We start from the raw sequence: 19,045 nt of genomic DNA on the forward strand, positions 1-19,045 counted from the left end.
CTAACGTATTTTATCTACCATTCTTAGGTGTCCCTGATGGAAGTCATACCCTAAGGTGATCTAATGTATTACCATGGGCCCCCATAATCGATGTTGTTTGACTAATAATTGTGCCCCGATACGATGCTTCATCGGACATCGAATAGTGAACAATAAGAAATTTATCATGTCTTGATTATAGCTAGCAATCATAAGTGGGGTTGTCAGACCCCGTATAGATATATACATATCTTTCTAACTCTCACAAGATTAATGATTATAGGTATCTAGGGAATATCGAATTTAATCAAGGCCTTTAGATGAATTAACAGCTCACTAACGCATTGACCTTAGGTATTTATCTTTTATCTTTTATCTAATTCCTTCCTAGGGATTTCCTATAATTATGGCAATATAAATATTTTATCTTATATTTGATAGTTATAATCGTTTATCTTAATCCTTCCTAGGGATTTTCTAAAACTATCACAATATTAATCTTTTATCTTATATTCGCCAATTATAATCTTTGATCTCATAATTATTTCGTGTATATAAGTATTCATATATATTTTCTAAGTATGGTTATTTAAAAATATGATATTTGAGCAGAGTAACAACTAAATACATTGCATATCCTTATATTTGACCAGCATAACTTCTAAGTACTACGTTATCCTAGGAAATTTGGCCATTATAACATCTAGGTATTATCTTTTCCTAGACTATCGGACATCATATCTCTTGGGCATAATATCATATCTTAACACTAGGTATAGTATCTACCGCTACGTCATCCTAAGGCTTTAAGATTTACAAAATAATTTGACATTTATAGCAATAAATATAGTTTGATAAAATCATTTTATACGCATATATTCCTCCCCCACCCCATCCCATGCGTAAAACATTTAAAATACAGAAAGTGGGGGTCGTATACTCACCCTAGTCGCACGAAACCTTTGATGTAGGGTTGAATCAGGCTCGGGACTCCGGAGATCGCTCCATATGGTAACTAATTGGAGACTTAAAGAGATAGAGAGAGGGAGAGAAAGAGAGAGAGAGAGAGAGAGAGAGAGAGAGCTGAGGGGTGTGAGGACTGAGAATGACACAATCCTCTATTTATAGTCGAGTTTTGGAGGTGTGTGTCGGGCAAAGATCTATACACGCCATGCGTGAACATTGTGACTCCATCCAAAAGTTGTCACGTGTCACTCCCCCACTTGGCCACGTCTCTCACAATCTACTCGAATGGTGTGTCAGGTGTGTGGCGTGCGGAGACGCGCATCTGACATACACAAATTATTTTTGCAAAATATCATAACTTTTTCGTGCGAGCTTTGATCTAAGCCCTCTCTATATTTATGGGATGATCTCAATGGATACTACAACTCTCCTTTAGGTTGTTTTGGCCAGTTTTGACTTTCATTTTTGAGTCTAAAGGGGTTAAAAATAAATGATTTTATAAAAATCATATCTCTCTCGTACGAACTCTATTTTCGGTAAACTATTTCCTAAAGTTTATATCTCAGGGAATACTATGAAAATCCTTTTGGCACTTTTAGTCAAAACTCAACCAATCTCTAAATACCGTTTCGACGTAATTATTTTTAATTACGCGACTAATTTCTATTTTTATAAAATTCATATCTCTTTCCTTTCGAGTTGGATTTTTTTAAATCTTATATTATTGAGATTACATTAACGAGTACTATCTAAGTACGTTAACCAACTTTGAAAGCGTTACAACTTTTCAGACGCTAATTTTTTAGCTTAATCTACGTTTTTAACCAATAAATGTACTGGCATAGTTGATTCTTATTACGTCAAAAGTCAAATATAACAATACTAAGTTATTACACCTATTTTTCTAAAGAAAAGAGGCGTTTGAAGCATATTTTCAAGCAGGGATTGATAGGTAGAGGGCTCAAAGCGGTCATTGACGAAAACATGTCGGTTGTCACATAAAGTTTCCTAGATGTATGGCCAATACGATAGTAATGAAAAAAAAAGGATAGAAAGTGGAAAGTTTGTGTTGATTTCAAATATCTAAACAAAACTTGTCCCAAAGATCCATTTTCTCTACCATACATGGATTATTTTTTTAATGCTACTATAGGTCATAAGATGCTTACATTCATGGATGTTTCATCTGGATTTCAACAAATCTAAATAGATATCTATTGCAATATTTTCATGCCCTTTGGAATAAAAAAATACAGGTACAACCTATCAAATATATGTCAACAAGATGTTCAAAGAACAACTTAGAAATACCATGGTGGTATATATAGATGATATAGTGGTAAAATCCAAAAAGATCGAAAATCATCTTCAAGATCTTAAAGAATCATTCAAGATCTTTGACAAGTTAAACATGAAGCTTAATTCGTAAAAGTTCAAATGCTCTCAAATTTCTTTATTTTTTTTTATGAATGTGTTCATGTATCTAAATAAAATCGAAATTACACAACTTGATTGTCTGGCATGGATAACATTTCGCAGATTAGTTAAAAAAATAAATAAACATAAAAAAAACTTAGTTGCCAAAAACTATATGCAATTTCCCAAATCTCCTAATCTATTCCATTTTGAATTAAAAATATAAAAAAATCTATTATAAAAATATATATTTTGCATATCCGATATACGAAAATTCAAAATATGACTATCATAATCCAAATCCGAAATATCCGATATCCAAAATTTCAGATAATTTCATTTTGGATTTTCAGATTATCGAATACGAATATTTTTAAACATCCTCAAATATAGTTACAATCGACTATATCGGGAAAAATAAGAATGACTTATTAAAATTTAGATTCCACTTTTCCTCTTTTTAATTTTTTTTATTGTTCTTATTTGGAAATGATGAGTTTTGTTCTTTTCTTTTCTTCTCAATCATTTGTCATGGACACTAAAATCAAAAAGAGACTAAATCCTACACTTACCACCTCAAATATGCATACTTAGGGAGGACGGAATCGTTTCTCTCCTCCCGTTTAAGCCGCTGGACCAAACGTGAAGGGAATCGAATTCGCCCAAGCCGGATTCCTTCCAACCCGTCTTTCCCAAATTTCTTATTTGGTTTCAACCTCCAATGGGTTCCTCAAACCGAAACACCCTTTTCTTTCTATCTTGCTCTTCTCCCGCTTATCTCTCTTCTCCTCCAACCCACTACGACTCCTTCCCCCCTTAAAACATGAGTTATAATATTGCTATATGATATTTAATTTTAGTTTCCAAAAAACTACGTAAACTAAGTTACAATACCTTCCACCATAAAATATAAACATCTAGTCGTGTTAGAGTTTTTGAGAGTTTTTGGTAGTTTTAGATTTTAGTTTAAGAAAAAAGGTCGAAAAAAAAATTTTGTTCGACAATAAGAGTTTTTAGGTTTAATTTTAAACAAAACTTTTATTCAATAATTAGTACAAATGTTTAATTTTAACTTTTATTTTTTAATTTGTATCTAATTTTGTATTTTTAAAGCTCCCAACAATTTTTTTCCAAACATTTGTACAAAAAAAAAAAAAAAAAAAAAAAAAAAAAAAAAAAAATTGTTTGTGCTTATAGTTTTATGCTACCAACTAGTTTTTAACGGAAATGAATTTGTGTTTTAATTTTAACTCAAACATATTTTTTAATTTAAAAATTCTGTTTTCCTGAATTGGTGTTGTATATTTGATGGAAGCATATTCTTTATTTTAAAATTCTGTTTAGCCGCAAATCTTTAGCCACATTTTTTGAGTTTGTCTTTTTCGGTATCGAAAAGGAAATATTTGTCGTTGACACAATTCCACAGTTTTGGTTCACAAGATCTTTAAGTGGACTAAAATTCTAAAGTAAATAATTCCCACCGACCATCATTATCGCCGTTACCAATTTTCACTTGTATTGCTTACACCCCGATCCGGAAGGACCATCATTGATTCGATCGAAATGAAAAGTAATATATCTTTTTTATTATTGCTCCATAAACCTTTTCGATTCGGATTTGTATACTTCGTATGTGTTGGTGTTAAAAACACTCAAATACACAATAGACAATATCAACAATTCATTTATTTCACTGTTGGTTTTTATCACATACAATCAAACCTCACTATAATAACACTCACTCTCATACACAAACTAAACCTAATTACTTGAATGATTTACTGAATACAAACCAGAGTATGAAAACACTAAATGTAGATACAACGAACAAGAGAGAAAAATGAAAGAATAGTGTAACTATGTGTGTAAGAATGAGAACATCTGCAAGCCATCAGACCTTAATTATCTGGGGCAAACCCGACAATTAGATCCGTATGTTGACCCGGAAGCAATTAACAAGTTTAACTCCTCAGTCCATCAAATTTTCGTTATTTACACAAACTACCGACAAACAAATATGAGTGCAAAACTAATAATTAATAACTTACACTTGAAACCCTGAACAACCAAAAATTGTTAAGTTTGAATAAAACCTTATATTTTTAACACCCATGCTCAGACTTAACAAATTTTTTTTCCAAAAAATCAAACATCATTAAAAGGATTTATTAAACCAATTCTATTTAAAAGAAAATTATGTTGAGATATAACTAAAGACTAAGGAGTTGTTTGTTTTTTTTTAAAACCTCTGCATCACTATTTTTATCTGCGCCCCGCTTACAACGCGCAGACTTATATCCCCGCAAAGCGTTTTTTTCGAAGTGTTCAAATATAAAAACATTTGCGCAAGGAATTCACCACGAAGACATGGACTACCCACTTCTCAAGTCTGCTGACTTTTGTCCTAAAAAAACACTCATTCTCTTCTTCAAACGCATTCTCCATCGTGCCTCCATACCTTCCTTCGACTCCCTGCCTCACTCCAACACCGACCTGCTATTCTCCTCTCTGATCCTCTGTCGCCACCATCTGTCGGCGTCTTCGACCTCAACGACGCCGAGTTATCAGAGTTCAACTATCCTCTTCGATCTGCTTCTTATCTCGTTCACTTCACTAGTCAACATCTCTTTTTTTTTCACTTCAAACATGAAATTGGTGATTAATTTTGCTGGAGAAGTCTCTAATCGAGTTAAATATGTTGTATGATTTTGCTGAAAATGTTTGTTCTTGCTTAAATTTGGTGTTAGATGTTACAAATCTGAAAATAATGTTGAAAATTACCTTTCTTGCTTAAATTTCTTGTTGATTGTTGCTGAAAATCTATAACATTGGTGAAATCAAGCTTTTTTTCTTGATTACAATATAAAAGTCTGTGTTGAAATATGAAATAATGATTAGAATGTGGTGATTCTTGCTCAAAATACTCTTTATTGCTTGAAATTGTTGTTAGAATGTACTAAAAATACTTTTTTTTTTTGCTGAAATAGTTGTTAGAATGTGCTGAAAATTATTATTTGGTTTTGGAAATATGACATAATGATGTTAATTTGTTGTTGATTGTTTGCTGAAAATGCTCTTTTTTTTTTGCTGAAATTGTTGTTAGAATGTGCTGAAAATTGTTATTTGGTTTTGCAAATATGACATAATGATGTTGATTTGTCTACGATATAATTATTGTTAGAAATGGGAGAGAAACAACAATGGACCAATGAGCATTTATGTAACAGCCCGGATTTCCAGGTATCTTTTATGCATATATTTTTGGTGTTTTGTGAGGGGACTCGGCGAGTTGGAGCTCAAACTCGCCGAGTAGGATCGCGGTTCTGGACGCGGGTTCGCGCCTGGACTCGGCGAGTCCGCGCTGTTTATTGAAACCCTAATTTCTCGGGTTTGGTACCTATTTAAAGGGCCTTAAGGCCATCATTTGTGCTCACCAGTCCCCTGAGTGAAACCCTAGCGAGCTTGAGCGTTTGGAGTAAATCAAGGAGCCATTATTGACCTTGGAGGTGTTATCTAGCAAGGGAAAGGAAGCAATAGCCAAGGGGAAACAAGAGGAGCCACTTCGTGAAGATTTGAGGTCCAGAACATCACATTTGAGGTACTATCTTCGAGCCATTCTCTGTTATGTTGATGTTTATGTTGATTTAGGGCTTATTGAGCCCTTTTGTGGCTAGATCTAGTGCTTCCTTAGTCCCTTAAGTGAGTTAGGTTCTGGATCTGGACCCTTGGAGGTCCAGAGTGTCCCTTTGTCCAAGCTTTTTATGAATCCATGGGGGTTTTGGATTGGAGTCTTTGTGCTTGAGGTCAAAACACCATTTATGAGTCATGGGGTGTGTTATGAGCACCAAGATATGAACTTTACGTGATGAATGAGCTTAGGAGGGCCAGATCTATGAGGTGTTGGAGCGGATCTGACCTCAGAAGCAAGTTTGAGTTGATGCATGGCATGGACTCGCCAAGTCCGAAGAACAGACTCGGCGAGTAGCATGAAGATTGTCCTTAACCACTCAGCGAGTGGTCCTGCCGAGTTATGGGTTAACTCAGTGAGTCAGGGAGAGTTAGAGAGGGTTGACAGGTGGTCTGAGTCGAACTGGAACTCGCCGAGTTGTTCTTGAGACTCGGCGAGTTGAGTCGTGGTGGCCCCGCGATTCATGCTAGGTGGAACTCGTCGAGTCAGGGGAGTACTCGACGTGTCAAAAAAGGGAATCCTAGAGAGTTGGTGAAAACGCTTAGACTCGCCGAGTCGCCCTAGTGCACTCACCGAGTCCGGTCAAACTTGACCATTGACCGTTGACCGTTGACCAGTGTTGACTTGATAGGGGTAGTTAACCTTAGTGGTAAAAGTTTTAATTAGAGACATATGATGTTATAGGAGGATTATAGCTCGGAGGATCGAGCATGAGTGATTTCCAGGATTCGCGAGTTATCGAGATACACGAGGTGAGTCTTCTCACTATACTTTACCTTGAGTAGGTAATCAGAGTTATGTGACAGAGTATATGTATGTGATGTGTTGTACTGCATTATTTCTATGTGATTTATGCTGTGCATGTTTATAGAGTTGGAACCGAAAGGTTCACAGAGTTAGAACCTGAGGGTTCACAGAGTTTGGGTGCACGGACCCATAGAGTTATAGCCTCGAGTGGCTAATATGTGTTATGTGTGGTATTTTGGGGAACTCACTAAGCTTTGTGCTTACAGTGTTAGTGTTGTTGTTTTAGGTACTAGCGATGACCGTGGGAAGACGTCGGCTTGATCTGTACACACGCATGGGATTTTTGATATATATATGATCTTGGGAATTTGTATGATGTGAATTGAGATTTTAAACTTAATGTTTTATGAAAATTAAATGAGGAATGTTTTTATAATTGTGAAAAATTATTTTGAAGTTCACGGTGTTACAATTTAAAATGCTTATTGGATACTTTTATTGAAGAAGTAGAGAATGTAGGTAAAAAAGGATTGGGTTTGCAGAAAGATTCATGGATAAGGCTTGGAAGAGTTCTTAAGGAAAACGTTGGCATTGATTTGACTAAAAAACAAATGAAAATGCATATAACGATCTGAAAGTCAAATACACATGATGGGTATATTTCAAAAACAAAACCAACAATATATACAATTCTCAAACAAACACTTTTAACTTAACAGCGGAGGAATGGGATAATTTTAAGAAGGTACACACACATATGTATATTTTTAAATATTTACGTTTGAAGTTGCCAAATAATCTTATACTATTTTTTTTGTTACATTTAGGTTTAGGTGCATCCGAAGGCTGCTTCATTAAAAACAATTCCACTGCCTTTTTCAGATCTTTGTGCACTTCTTCTTGATGGAAATAATACCATTGGTAATTTTAGGAGTAACTCAACCCAATCATCATCAGTAGTTGGAGCATCTTCTTGTCGTGATCCACCACTTCAGATTACGGGCACCCCTTTTCTTGCGATAGATGATGATGGTGATGACACTTCCCATCATGCTAGTGAGCATTTTCATGAGCCTCCACCTTCTGCTGCTTCACCATATACTGGTTCACCCTTCGGTAACCCCAACAAAAAGGGTTAAACCCTAAACTCCAATAGCTCCTAGTGCCTCACCATCTGCTTCTTCACCAAATAGAACTTCTATTACTGCTGACGATTTAGCATTTGAAATGAAAAAAGCTCTACAAAATTTGACTAAAGGGTATACAATTCCTCATTGTTTAGAGAAGTTAGAAGTGCTTCAGTTAGGCCCTACAGATCCTTTACACTTTGTTGCATATCATATTTTTGGTGGGACCATGAACATGAGAGAGATGTGGATGCATTTGCCCGGTGTTCCTGAGATATTACGAGGATGGTTTGAGATGATGGTTACAAGTTTAGGAGTTTTGAAGGACGAAAAGATTGCCCGATGATTTTTCATGTGTTGAAAGTATTTGTTAAGTCATTTTGTTAGGTCTTTTTTGCTTTTGTTGGAACTATTTTCTTAGGTCTTTTTGCCTTTGTTGGAACTAATTTTTGTTATTTTGCTACTTGACATATGATTAATGTATTTTTTTTTAAAGTTCTACTTTGTTGATTTTAGGTTCATAATGGATCACGATCAAAAGATACTTCTCGTAATTCTTATGTACCTGTACATCCGTTATTTTTGGAAGAGGGGTGTGAAACGATTGCGGGATAATGATTCAGAAATGACCAGACATGAATACACATTAGAGTTATTGCATCGTAATCGTTTAAAATGTGTTGAAGTACTACGCATATCCTGTGACTCTTTTATCTGACAATGTGCTCATTTTAGAGAAAATTACTCATTAAAGGACAGTAAACATGTATCAGTTGAGGAAAAGATGGCTATGTTTTTTTTATGATGATCGGTCATAATCAACGTTACGTGATTATAAAGGGGATATTTCAACACTCGAAGCAAAAAAAGTTTTGGAAAAATGATGCTTTTCGCACAAGACGTTACAGTACCAACTTCTTTTAATCCGAACCCAAACATTCAAGTACATAATTGGAGGCTAAGACGGGTTTTCAAAGGGGCGCTTGGTACACTTGATGGCACTTTGATACATGTCATTGTCCCTGCTAAGAAACAAGACTTATATAGAAGTAGGGGAAAGCGAGGTCGCTACCAAAACGTATTGGCAATTTGTGACTTCAATATGATTTTTACATTTGTTGTGGTCGGGTGTGAAGGGTTAGCGCAATACTCTAGAATATTATCAGAAGCAGTAGCCGATCCACAAGCATCATTGTAGCACCTAGTTCCTGGTACGTAAAATCTACCTAAGTATTTTCATTTTTAGCCTTGACTCGGCGAGTTGTAGGCCCGACTCGCCGAGTAGAGACGGGTTTGGGAGCACGTTTAAGTTGGCGACTCGGCGAGTCAACATTCTGGACTCGGCGAGTCCCAACTATCTGATGAAACCCTAAATTTCAATGGTTTTCACCCTATTTAAACCCTCTTATCCGCCCCCACGCTCGCTCCCTTCACCCTCAGAGCTCTCTACTACATTCAAGCCTTGTTCCTTGTGAGATTGAAGCATTTTGGTGTGTTTCCTTGAAGATTTGGAGGGGGAAAGAGAGTAGATCAAGAAGAGAAGAAGGAGGCCAGGCATCCTTGTGTTATCTCAGTCATTTCCTTGAGGTATAACTCAATTTCCCTCTGTTTTCATGCTTATTGTCCCTTGTAGCTCCATGAAAGTCCTTCTTGAGCCTTTCCCTAAGCTTCTTTGTGTATTAGGGTTGGTAATAAGTTGGTTAGCCTCTAGATCTAGGCATGATTGAGCTCCAGGAGCTTGGATTTACTACCTTTATGGAGCCATATTGCATGAAAGCCCTAGATCTACTCTTTTGGTGCATTTTGAGCCCTAAAACCCTCATTGGTGTTTATTTGCACGTAAAGTTGGAAACTTTACGTGTTAATCAGGCCCTAGAAACCCAGATCTATGAATGGCATGAGCTGGATTCAAGCAAAATCGAGTATATAGTAATTGCATGTGGCAGACTCGGCGAGTCGTTCCTCGGACTCGGCAAGTCGAGTTGCGAGTCCCCGAGTTTTCCCTCTTTTCGTGTTGCAGGTTGGAGTAGTGAGTCATGGGGTGTGACTCAGTGGGTCGGAAGCCAGACTCACTCATGAAGTAAATTGGCGAGTCAATGCCATGACTCGGCGAGTTCAAGGCAATCTTCTTGCCTCAAGAACAGACTCGGCGAGTTGTTCATACAGCTCGACGAGTCTCAGCATAGAGTGTTCTTCGGATGAAGATGAACTCGGCGAGTTGTTCATACAACTCGACGAGTAGGATGAAGGACTATTGGCCTTTAGTTTAGAAGGAGAACTCGTCGATTCAATGCTTAACTCGACGACTAGAGACGGGTTTATGGTCAGACAAAGGGATAGGGACTCGGCGAGTTGGCAAGTCAACTCGGCGAGTCGAGCCAACTGGCAGTTGACTTTGACTTTGACTCTTGGTTGGTTAGGGGTAAATGGTCATTTTACCCTGAGGTTGGTTAGCAGTATTTGTCTAAGGGTTTTGTGGGAATTATAGCCGGAGGATTTCCAGAGCGGCAGTAGCAGAAGACAGTCAGTTCCTACGCAGATCTGCAGCTACTTTGAGGTGAGTTACCTTCCAGTAGCGGTGGGTCGACAGCCACAATGCCGGCCCACCAGTAGGATTGTATGATAGATGTTTGTCTCTGTGATATTCATCTAGGGTTGCTACTACCTGTGATATGTTATTGTGCTAGTATGATATAATGCTATGTGCTAGTGACAGTAGGGGGAGATAGTCCCCAGTATACCGGTCGATAGGGCCGAAGGGGCGGTCATGCCCAGCCATGCTACATAGATTATGAGATATATGTGTTAAGTGGTAGTAGTAGGGTGTGAAATAGTCCCCGGTATCCAGTCGAGAGGACCGAAGGGGAGACCAACACCCAGATATGCTAGTCAGTATCCGGTCGAGAAGACCGAAGGGGAGGCAAGCTCCCAGATATACTGGTCAGTATCCGGTCGAGAGGACCAAAGGGGAGGCCAGCTCCCAGATATACTGGACACTATCCGGTCGAGAGGACCGAAGGGGTAGGTCGGGCACCCAAATATGCCTGACAATATATGTATGTTATGTGATTGTATGGTATGTGGTATGTTGGGGGAACTCACTAAGCTTCGTGCTTACAGTTTTCAGTTTTGGTTTCAGGTGCCTCTTCTTCGAAGGGGAAAGAGTTGGCGCGGTAACGGCCCATCACACACATGCCCTGTATTCCGCACTATGAGATCTTCCTAGGGATTTTTACTCTGACATTATTATGTTTTATGAAAATGTTTTTCCAGACATGCGATATCTTTATGGAATGTTATGATCGGTGAACGTTTTATTTCGAATGTTTTGCTAAGTATATGTTTTAAAAATGAAATTTTTGGCTCGTATTTTTTGGATGTTACAAGTTGGTATCAGAGCCCTGGTTTGAGGGATTCGGACACACCTTTGGGGGTGTTTGAACTCAAATCGAGGGATTAAAAGATTTTGGAAAAAGAAAATGTTTTCTAAAAGGCTAAGTAAAGGGTTTTAAGAAAGAACAAAGTGTGTGATGTGCGCGACCGGCCAAGCTCAAGTAAGTATTCCCCAAAGTACCCATACAAGCTTATGTTATGCTTATCAGTTTCAGTAGAACAGCATGCTAGAATAGGACTAAGGATCTAGGAGTGATGTCTTGTGTGCCTGATTTATGTGCTTCAGTGTATGAAAAGTTGCATGCTAGAATTGAGTAGACAGCAGTAGGATAGCCTGTTTAGGTTATGCCTGATAGTACGAGTTTATCGTTGTATGCTAGTTCAGTTTTTCTCTACGAGGATAGAGTTGCTTGAGATTGTTTCCTTTTGTCCAAATGTTGTTTGCTTTGTGCTATGTGAGCTTTGAGTGATGGGAGTTAGCTGTTAGGTGAATACGTTAGAGTCACATGTGATCAGTGTTGAATAATCTCAAAGTGTTGGATTTAACCCTATTGCGTAGCTCGTGTTTGAGTCCTAACCGTTGTAGGGATGAGTCCCTTACTCGAAGGATTATTCGAGCCTCGTCGCATGTGATTGTATTCAGGTAATAGCTAATTGGCATCACAAAGAGACCTTCAACAGCTGAGGACTAGGTTGGGTGGAGTCAGATGTTTCCTAGGGTAAGCCTAGGATAAGAGTAGCAGAGATCAGCGGTAGCGAAAGGGATCTGGTGGAGTCAAGGCAGTCCTTGGAGAAGGTACAGATAGATGTGGAAGGTAGTATGGGCCCGTACTACTGAAAGCATAGGATCCGTACCAGAACCAAGGAAGGCCAAGATAAGACCAGGGAACTTGTAGTAGGTGTGATCCCTCCAGAGGTATCAGTATCGCTATCAGTTGTTATTTCTTTTGTATTTCAGAATGGTGGTACTACGCTTGAGGCCAGCAGTTGGCAGTACAAGAGAGGGATCGAGTTCGGGATCAGGTTCCAAGCCAGTAGATGAGGGGCTACGCGAGTTCATCACGTCAGAGATCACCAGAGGTGTCCTTGAGTCGACCCCCATTATCTTCGGGTCGATCATGGAAGGGATATTGGAGATGATGGAGGATCGCCTCAGGGCATTTAGGAGCGACATGGCATCTGGCCAGTCAGGATCTCGCACACTATCCTTCAAGGACTTCCGGGGCAGTGGTGCGCCGGATTTTCACAGGGCGAAGGACCCCATAGCTTCCAGACAATGGATTGCAGACATTGAGTCTGCACAGTTGACTAGCTTCTGCCCTCAGGGGTCGAAGGTGAGATATGCAGCAGGATGTTTGAGAGATCGAGCTAGGGATTGGTGGCAGTCCGTTGGTGACTCGTTGGGAGCCTCGGCAATCGAGGCTATGTCCTGGTCGGACTTCGTGACCAGGTTCAGGGCAGAGTTTGCGCCGGCCGTCGAGCTTTAGCAGCTGGCGAGGGAGTTTCTAGATATGAGACAGACGATGAACACTGTGGTGGAAATCACCGCCAAGTTCCGGGAGAGGGCGTTGCTGGTGCCCCGGTACACGGGTGATGAGGATATGAGGAGGACCCGCTATCATGACATGCTACGAGCCGATATTCGGGAGCATGTCCGTTTTTCAGCTTGCCCTACCCTGGACTCTATGATTGCCAGGGCAAGGGAGAGGGAGATAGATCTGGAGCACATTCGCAAGAGGAAGGCGGAGGACAGGCATGTTATGGGGGCTTCGGGGAAGAAGCCCCAGGGATCAGATGCGGGGCCGAAAGGCCAACAGGGGCGGGGCCGCTACAGGAAATGTGGCAAGACGCACGAGGGAGCGTGTAAGATGGGATCGTCAGGCTGCTATAAGTGCGGCAAGTTAGGGCACTTCAGCAGGGATTGTACCGCCCCTGCACCTGTGATTCAGACATCGGAGTTGCTGTGTTTTCACTGCAACCAGAGGGGCCACAAGAATGCCAATTGCCCCCAGTTGACAGCATCAGTGCCGGTTAAGGTGCCGACTCCAACTACCCTACGGATTACAGATGACCGGAAGGGCAAGGCAGAGGCTCCAGTGGTGAGGAGCCGGGCATTTCAGCTAACAACAGAGGAGGCACGCGCCGCACCCGATGTGGTGACGGGTATGATTCTTTCCCTCTACTTTATTTTGTGATGTTATGATATTGATATGTGCTCTGTGTATATGCATTAGGATCGTTCCATGTGAACGGTATTCCTGTTCAGGTGTTGTTTGACTCGGGTGCCACCCGATCATTTGTTTCCCTTACGCTTAGCAAGAGGTTTACTGAGTCTTCGGGCATGTTGGATTGCCCTTTAGAGGTATAGATTGCCGATGATCAATCGGTGTGAGCGTCAGCAGTATTCAGGGATTGTGTCTTGAGGTTATTTGAGGAGCGCTATTTGGTGGATTTGGTTCCTATCCCTTTGCGGGGGAACAAGGTGATTATAGGCATGGATTGGTTGAGCCCTAATGGGGCGATGATAGATTGTGCACGGTAGTTAGTGCGGATCAGGACCCCAAGTGGGGGAGAGTTGGTGATCCACGGCGAGAGGCCGCAGCGTGGACCTACAGTTTGTTCAGCAGCGAGAGCTAGGCGCTACCTTTAGCAGGGCTGCGCGGGATATGTCGCATATGTTATGGATACCCGGGAGACGGGTAAGGTGACAGTGAGCGAGGGTCCAGTGGTGCGAGACTACACTGATGTGTTCCCGGAGGAGCTTCCTGGAATACCTCCGGAGCGTCAGGTAGAGTTCAGGATCGACCTAGTTCCTGGTGCGGCTCCGATAGCCAAGGCACCCTATCGGTTGGCTCCTCCCGAGATGCAGGAGTTGTCTACGCAGCTGCAGGAGCTGCTAGACAAGGGATTTATTCGACCGAGCAGTTCACCCTGGGGAGCCCCGATCCTGTTTGTGAAGAAGAAGGATGGGTCACATCAGATGTGTATAGATTACCGGGAGCTAAATAAGGTGACGGTGAAGAACCGTTACCCCCTCCCGAGGATTTATGACCTCTTTGATCAGTTGCAGAGAGCATCTTGGTTCTCCAAGATCGATTTGCGTTCAGTTTATCATCAGATGAGGGTCAGAGAGGAGGATGTACAGAAGACCGTGTTTCGGACGCGTTGTGGCCATTATGAGTTCGTGGTGATGCCGTTTGGGCTGACCAATGCCCCTGCTGCATTCGTGGAACTCATGAACCGCGTGTGTAGACCGATGCTGGATCGGTCTGTGATAGTTTTCATTGATGACATCTTGGTTTATTCCAAGACACAAGAGGAGCACGAGGAGCATCTGAGAGAGGTTTTGGAGACCTTGAGGAGGGAGATCTTGTACGCCAAGTTCTCCAAATGTGAGTTTTGGTTGCGCGAGGTGCAGTTTCTTGGGCACCTCGTCAACCAGAACGGGATCTCAGTAGCCCCGGCCAAGGTGGAGGCTGTGATGAGGTGGGAGGTTCCGAAGTCTGCATCCGAGATTCGGAGTTTCCTAGGATTAGCAGGCTACTATCGGAGATTCATTCACGATTTCTCCAAGATAGCCATACCCCTGACACGGTTGACTAGGAAGGCCGTGGTCTTACGATAGAGACCTGAGCAGCAGGCAGTGTTCGAGATTCTGAGACAGAGATTGTGTGAGGCACCAATCTTAGCCCTGCCCGAGGGCGTAGAGGATTTAGTGGTATATTGTGATGCGTTAATCTCAGGCATAGGCGCGGTATTGATGCAGAGGGGTCATGTCATTGCTTATGCCTTGAGGCAGCTAAAGCCTCACGAGGCGAACTACCCGGCGCATGATTTAGAGTTGGGGGTGGTGGTCTTCGCCCTCAAGATTTGGCGGCATTACCTCTACGGGGTTCGATGTACCATTTACACGAACCACAAGAGTTTGAGGTACCTCATGGATCAGCCGAATCTGAACATGAGGCAGCGTCGGTGGTTGGACGCGGTGAAGGATTATGATTGTGAGATCCTTTACCACCCGGGGAAGGCCAACGTGGTGGCCGATGCGCTTAGCCGTAAGGCGGCACCGATCAGGGATGTGTGTATGACGATGATGGTGGTGACTCCACTGTTAGAGCAGATTCGGGGAACTCGGCAGGAAGCTATGAAGGAGGAAGATCGGAAGAGTGAGCGAATGGTGGGTCAAGTCACCTCCTTTGATTATGATAGCCGAGGATTATTGACACTACACCGTAGGGTGTGGGTGCCGTATCTCGGAGGCGTGCACCAGATCTTGATGGAAGAGGCGCACAAATCCTGATTCTCTATTCAACTAAGGGCGGCGAAGATGTATAGGGATCTTCGTCTAGACTATTGGTGGCCCTGCATGAAGCGGGATGTGGCATGGTACGTCGAGAAGTGTTTGACCTGCAGGAAGGTTAAGGCCGAGCATCAGAGACCGCATGGCAAGATGCAGCCGTTGGACATCCCATTGTGGAAATGGGAAGATATTACAATGGATTTTATCACGAAGCTTCCCAGGACTGTGCGAGGAGTAGATTCGATTTGGGTCATCATGGATCGATTAACCAAGAGCGCCCATTTTATCCCGATCCAGGAGAGTATCTCGGCCGAAAAGTTGGTCGATATCTATATCAGGGAGATAGTAGCGTGGTACGAGGTGCCAGTGTCAGTGATATCAGACCGAGATGTACGGTTCACTTCCAGGTTTTGGAAGAAGTTTCATGATGAGTTGGGCACTCGTCTACATTTCAGCACCGCCTTTCACCCGCAGATGGATGGACAGAGCGAGCAGACCATCCAAACTTTGGAGGATATGTTATGGGCATGCGTGCTGGATTTCGGTGGTAGCTGGGATACTTATCTTCCCTCGCCTGAGTTCTTGTACAACAACAGCTACCACACGAGTATTGACCGTCCTCCCTTCGAGATGTTGTACGGTCGGAGGTGCAGGACCCCGATATGTTGTGGTGAAGTTGGCCAGAGGGTCAAGGGGAGCACCGAGGTGGTGCTCAAGACGACCGAGAGGATCCAGCAGGTTCGAAGCAGGCTTCAGTCTGCACAGAGTCGGCAGAAAAGTTACGCCGACAAGCGCCGATCAGACCTGGAATTCCAGGTCGAGGATATGGTTCTCCTGAAGGTGTCGCCTTGGAAAGGCGTCATTTGATTCAGGAAGCGGGGCAAGTTGGGCCCGAGATACATTGGTCCGTTCAGGGTTATAGCCCGGGTGGGCAAGGTGGCATATAGACTGGATCTGCCGGCCGAGCTCAGTCAGATCCACACCACCTTCCATGTCTCCCAACTGCGGAAGTGCCTAGTGGATGATTCAGCGGTGGTGCCGCTAGAGGATATACAGGTTGATGATAGCCTGAATTACATTGAGCTCCCAGTCGCAATCCTCGACCGGAAGTTGAAGGATCTAAGGAACAAGAGGGTGGAATTAGTAAAGGTGCAATGGCAGCACCGAAAGGGTTCGGAATGGACTTAGGAGCCGGTGGAAGAAATGATGGAGCATTACCCCGAGCTGTTCCAGGATCGAGTAGCAGACTTCGAGGACGAAGTCTAAAATAAGTAGGGGAGATTTGTAGCACCTGGTTCCAGGTACGTAAAATCTACCTAAGTATTTTCATTTTTAGCCTTGGACTCGGCGAGTTGTAGGCCCGACTCGCCGAGTGGAGACGGGTTTGGGAGCACGTTTAAGTTGGCGACTCGGCGAGTCCACATTCTGGACTTGGCGAGTCCCAGCAGTCTGATGAAACCATAAATTTCAAGGGTTTGCACCCTATTTAAACCCTGTTATCCGCCCCAAGCTCGCCTCCTTCACCCTCAGAGCTCTCTACTTCGTTCAAGCCTTGTTCCTTGTGAGATTGAAGCATTTTGGTGTGTTTTCTTGAAGATTTGGAGGGGGAAAGAGAGTAGATCAAGAAGAGAAGAAGGAGGTCAGTCATCCTTGTGTTATCTCAGTGATTTCCTTGAGGTATAACTCATTTTCCCTCTGTTTTCATGCTTATTGTCCCTTGTAGCTCCATGAAAGTCCTTCTTGAGCCTTTCCCCAAGCTTCTTTGTGTATTAGGGTTCGTAATAAGTTGTTGAGCCTCTAGATCTAGGCATGATTGAGCTCCAGGAGCTTGGATCTACTGCCTTTATGGAGCCATACTGCATGAAAGCCCTAGATCTACTCTTTTGGTGCATTTTGAGCCCTAAAACCCTCATTGGTGTTTATTTACACGTAAAGTTGGAAACTTTACGTGTTAATCAGGCCCTAGAAACCCAGATCTATGAATGACATGAGCTGGATTCAAGCAAAATCGAGTATATAGTATTTGCATGTGGCATACTCGACGAGTCGAGTTGCGAGTCCCTGAGTTTTCCCCCTTTTCGTGTTGCGGGTTGGAGTAATGAGTCATGGGGTGTGACTCAGTGGGTCGGAAGCCAGACTCACTCATGAAGTAACTCGGCGAGTCAATGCCATGACTTGGCGAGTTCAAGGCAATCTTCTTGCCTCAAGAACACACTCGGCGAGTTGTTCATACAGCTCGACGAGTCTCAGCATAGAGTGTTCTTCGGATGAAGATGAACTCGGCGAGTTGTTCATATAACTCGGCGAGTAGGATGAAGGACTATTGGCCTTTAGTTTAGAAGGAGAACTCTTCGATTCAATGCTTAACTCGACGAGTAGAGACGGGTTTATGGTCAGACAAAGGGATAAGGACTCGGCGAGTTGGCAAGTCAACTCGGCGAGTCGGGCCAACTGGCAGTTGACTTTGACTTTGACTCTTGGTTGGTTAGGGGTAAATGGTCATTTTACCCTAAGGTCGGTTAGCAGTATTTGACTAAGGGTTTTATGGGAATTATAGCCGGAGGATTTCCGGAGCGGTAGCAGCAGAAGACAGTCAGTTCCCACCTAGATCAGCAGCTACTTTAAGGTTAGTTACCTTCCAGTAGGGGTGGGTCTACGGCCACAATGCCGGCCCACCAGTAGGATTGTATGATAGATGTTTGTCTCTGTGATATTCATCTAGGGTTGCTACTACCTGTGATATGTTATTGTGCTAGTATGATATGATGCTATGTGCTAGTGACAGTAGGGGGAGATAGTCCCCAGTATACCGGTCGATAGGGCCGAAGGTGCAGTAATGCCCAGCCATGCTAGATAGATTATGAGATATATGTGTTATGTGGTAGTAGTAGGGGTGAAATAGTCCCCGATATCCGTTCGAGAGGACCGAAGGGGAGACCAGCACCCAGATATGCTAGTCAGTATCCGGTCGAGAGGACCGAAGGGCAGGCAAGCTCCCAGATATACTGGTCAGTATCCGGTCGAGAGGACTAAAGGGGAGGCTAGCTCCCGGATATACTAGACAGTATGCGGTCGGGAGGACCAAAGGGGTAGGTCGGGCACCCAGATATGACTGACAATATATGTATGTTATGTGATTGTATGGTATGTGGTATGTTGGGGGAACTCACTAAGCTTCGTGCTTACAGTTTTCAGTTTTTGTTTCAGGTACCTCTTCTTTGAAGGGGAAAGAGCTGGCGCGGTAGCGGCCCATCACACACATGCCCTGTATTCCGCACTATGAGATCTTCCTGGGGATTTGTACTCTGACATTATTATGTTTTATGAAAATGTTTTTCCAGACATGCGATATCTTTATGGAATGTTGTGATCGGTGAACGTTTTATTTCGAATGTTTTGCTAAGTATATGTTTTAAAAATGAAATATTT

The sequence above is a fragment of the Lactuca sativa genome, chromosome 9 (assembly GCF_002870075.4).
Source record: "Lactuca sativa cultivar Salinas chromosome 9, Lsat_Salinas_v11, whole genome shotgun sequence".
Lineage (NCBI taxonomy): Eukaryota > Viridiplantae > Streptophyta > Magnoliopsida > Asterales > Asteraceae > Lactuca > Lactuca sativa.